At 38.8% G+C, this 4,674-nt stretch overlaps 1 pseudogene; it reads left to right on the forward strand.

Annotated features, from left to right (window-relative positions):
• Positions 1–1,295: 1,295 nt before the first annotated feature.
• LOC102876221 lies at positions 1,296–1,763 on the forward strand (annotated as a pseudogene).
• The last annotated feature ends 2,911 nt before the right edge of the window (positions 1,764–4,674 follow it).

The raw sequence follows: 4,674 nt of genomic DNA on the forward strand, positions 1-4,674 counted from the left end.
ACAACAGAAAAGATAGAGCAAATAATCTGAATAGCAAGATAAGAACCTTCACAGAAACATACAAGAAGAAAAATCAGAGATGAGGCATAAAGAAAATGAAGAAAACATTAGTATCATTTGTAATGATATCAGAAGGAACAAGATACATAAAATTGGAATTCTAGAATACAAGGAAGACAGGGAAATCAGTAAAAAAATTGTGAAAGAGGTTTTAGAAGAAAATTTCCCAAGTATAATGAAGAAGGAAAATCCATGTTCAAGAATCTCAGTGAACACCAAAGAGACTAGACCCAAAAAGAAAAGCATCAAGACAATAATAGTCATTCTCCAAAATAAAAGATAAGGATGTGATAAAAGAAGGGCATGAAATAAAGTCACCTACAAAGGAAAAGCAGTAAGATTGAGTTCTGATTTTTTCAGCAGAAATCATGAACGCAAGAAGACAATGGGATGGCATATACAGAAAATTCAAAGAAAACAATTGTCAACCAAGTATCCTGTACCAACTGAGGAGGATCTGAAGTACTTGCTGCTGAGGGTCAAGTACTACAGCCTTCAATATTGATTGAGGCTCAATGTCAAAAAGACAAAGATTCTCACCACTGGACCAAATGGCAGCATCAGGATGGATGGTGAAGAGATTGAGATTGTTCACAGCTTTAGTCTGCTTGGCTCCACAATCAACACTCTTGGCACCAGCAGCCAGGAAATTAAAAGACATATTGCAATGGGAAAATCTGCTGTTAGGGACCTCTCCAAAGTACTGAAGGTGTCTCTCTGGAGACTAAGGTGTGTCTGATACAGGCCATGGTCTTTGCTATCACTTGTTATGCATCAGAGAGTTGGACAATGACTAAGGAGGATAGAAGGAGAATTGATGCCTTTGAGCTTTGGTGTTGGAGAAGAGTATTGAGGGTACCATGGACTGGTAAGAAAACAAACAGATTCATCCTGCAGAGGGTTAAACTGGGCTGCTCTGTGGAGGCAAGGATTCTGAGGCTTCGTCTGACATACTTTGGTCATGTGGTAAGGAGAGGACATCATGCTTGGTAGGGTGGAGGGCAGGTGCAGGAGGGGAAGGTCCTCTAGGAGATGGATTGATTGAGTGACTGGAGTAATCTGGATGAGTGTGTTGGAGACAATGAGTTTGGCACAGGTCAGAACAGAGTTTAGGGCTGTTGTACATAGGGTCGCTATGAATCGCAAACGACTCAACAGCACATAACAACAACAACAACATCCTGTACCCAGCAAAGCTCTCTATCAAATATAAAAGAGAAATAACGGGCGCAGCTATGGTGGCTCGTGTCCTTTCCGCCTGCGTCCATCGCCTGCCCGTGGCCTTTGCGCCGCTGTCCCAGGCCACCTCGTTGACCGCTGCTCGGCCACTGAGCACTGCCTTGTGCTCCGCTGGAATCCAGACGAGGCGTCGGGTTCCGCAGCCGGTCTCAATATTCGCACAGGTTCCTGGGGGAGTCACACAGTGCCGTCAGTACAGTGATGCACCTCCATTGACGTTAGAGGGAATCCAGGAACGGGTTCTTTATGTCTTGAAGCTGTATGATAAGATTGACCCAGAAAAGCTTTCAGTAAATTCCCATTTTATGAAAGACCTGGGCTTAGACAGTTTGGACCAAGTGGAGATTATCATGGCCATGGAGGATGAATTTGGGTTTGAAATTCCTGATATAGATGCAGAAAAATTAATGTGTCCACAAGAAATTGTAGATTACATTGCAGATAAGAAGGATGTGTATGAATAGGATATAAGGCCACCTCTCTTCCCTGAGAGAAGACTCCAATGACTCTGGCGAGCGTCCAGAAGTGAGAAGGCCTGTTAGCATCATTGCCCACTTGGACGGAGTAATTCTGTTCAATTTGTATTTAAATTATCTAAGTGTTTTGTTATTTGACAATAAATCTATAAGACTAAAAAAAAAAAAAGAGAAATCACATCCTTTGCAGAAAAGAAAGAACCTAAGGAATTTGTGAAAACAAGACCAAATCTGCAAGAACTTTTAAAAATTAATTTTAATGAACGTTTACAGAGACTTAGGATTTCCAGTCATTCATTTTTGTACTTTTCTTCCTGTCCACCCCTCCCCCCCAATCACTCTTCTCTTTGAAAAGAAAAACAGAAAACTCTTTCATTGTTATGCAATCCCTCCCCCCAAGTTCACTCCACTGTGCAGCCTTCACTCTGGACTTCCGAAATGACAAGAATACCATTCATATATTGCTTTAAAACAGATCTCTCCCTCATCCGTTTCAATGCAATATACATCATTCTTCCCCTCCTAGTCAATAAAACACATGTAAACATCTTTCTGGTATCTTTCTGTTTTTACTAAAGCTTTATTTGGCATTAGTAATTATATTCCTGTTGCCAAGACCTCTTCTTATTCTAGCTTGAATTTCTGGAAGTTCTCTGTTGATGCACTGTTTTATCTGTTTTTTAATAATCTTCAGCAACATTTTACTTGCATATGACAGTAATGATGTTGTTTCAATAATTTCTGTCATCTGTCAGATCACTTTTTGGGCCCAAATGGGGACTAACATGAATCTCTTCCAGTAGCAGTCTTCCAAATTTCTTAGAATAGGCTGCTGAGCAGGTCCATGGCTGAATCTATTTGTTGAAGCATAGAAATTGGTATTCCTTCAATTATTGTGGCCTTCATTTTTTGCCAATACTTTCAATGCAGCTTGAACCTCTTCCTTCAGTTCTATTGGTTCTTGATTATGTACTACTTCCAGAAATATTTCAGAATTTGGTACAATGATGTTGTACATTCCTTCCATCTTATTTTGATGCTTCCTGAATTGTTTGAGATGTTGTCCATAGAATTCTTCACTATTACAACTTGAGATTTGAGTTTGCTCCAAGCCTTGGTCTTTCCAATTATTTCCTATGCATCTCAAAGTTGAACAATGAATAAGGATAACAGAAGAAGAATCTTTGCCTTGGTAATGTGGTATTTGAGAAGAGTACTGAATATCCCATGGACTGTAAAAAAAATAAAATCAAGAAAGTCGACTTCAGAGGAAGTGCTACAGTGGTGCTCCTTAGAGATAAGAGTGGTGAAACTTCATCTCACAGTATTGGGCATGTTGTCAACATTTGTTAGTCCTTGCAAAAAGACATCATGTTGGCAAAGGTGGATTCAAAGAAACAGAGAAAGACGGACAACACAATGGATAGATACAATAAATGTAATAATGGTCTCAAGCATATCAGAGATCACAAAATGATGGAGAGCAGGTCAAGGACATCTGTTGTCATAGGGTCTCTAAGAGTTGTTGTTTCTTCAGCTAGTTGTAATCCAATACCAATTGCACTAGTTCTTTCTTCAGCCAGATCTGATGCAGTGACTAATCTAAACACTGAGTTTTTAATTGAAAATATTGCATATATTTAATTCATTTCTGGTAATTGTATGAGTATTCATTATTCAGCCTTCATCCCAAGACTCCAGTCTGTGAAGATTTTTTTTCAGGTTAATTCAATTTCTATTACCATTTTAGGTATGTGTGTGCATCAGAAAGCACACACTCATATATTATTACTGCTGTTGTTAGGTGTCATTGAGTTGAATCTGACTCATAGAGACCCGATATGTCTAAAATCTGCCTAATCCAATCCCATTCTCACAATCTCCACTGTGCATAAACCATTATTGAAGTCACAATGTCATTTCATCTTTTTGAGGATTTTCCTCTCCTTTTCTCACACTCCACCTTTCTAAGCATAATTTTCTTTGCCAGAGACTTGCCTTTTGTGACAATATACCCAAGTAAATGAGATGAAGTCTCATCATATACTAGCACTCTAGCTGCACTTCTGATATTTTTTTTTTTAATTTGGACAGCAGCATTCTTTGCCACCATCACAAGTCAAAACATAAATTCCTAGGTCCCTTGTTTATTGTCCAGCTCGCACATGAATATAAAGCAATTAAAAATATCTTGGTGATCTTAGAATCAGGTGCACCTTACACTTTATACTGACATCTTTGCTTTTTAGCACTTTAAATAGGTCCTTGCCTACAGATTTCGCCAATGCAACACCTCTTGATTTCTTGATTGCCTCTACCATTGGTGTTGATGTGAATCCAAATTAAAGAAAATATTCCACAAACTTAGCCTTTATCCCATTTATCATGTGGTTGCCTATTGGTTCAGTGGTAAGGATTTTGATTTTCCTGAAGTTGAAGTAAAATCCATAGTGAAGACTGTAGTTTCTGGTCTTTTCTAGTAAGTGCTTTAAGTTCTCTTCACTTTCTGCAAGCAAGATTGTATCATCTGCATGTCTCAAGTTGCTAATGAGCCTTCACTAAACCTGAAGTGAATCTCCATATAGTCCAGCTCCTTGAATTATTTGCTTAGGATACAAATAGAATAGATAAAGTAAAAGGAGGCAACCCGGATACACACCCTTCTTGATTTTAAATCTTGCAATATATCCTCTTGGTCTGTTTAAATGACTTCTCCTTAGTTCATTTACAGAATCTGCATGAGCACAGTTGGTCTTGAATTCCCCTTTGTCTTTTTTCCCCCTCCTTTAATTTTTTATAAAAATTTACATTGGTTTACTTGTTACCAAGTTTATATACATTATCCCTCACACCAGATACCCCCCACCTCCTAAACCCATCCCCCTCTACCCATCAAACC

Source organism: Elephantulus edwardii, unplaced genomic scaffold (genome assembly GCF_000299155.1).
Source record: "Elephantulus edwardii isolate Elephantulus edwardi_28Jun2011 unplaced genomic scaffold, EleEdw1.0 scaffold00108, whole genome shotgun sequence".
Classification (NCBI taxonomy): Eukaryota; Metazoa; Chordata; class Mammalia; order Macroscelidea; family Macroscelididae; genus Elephantulus; species Elephantulus edwardii.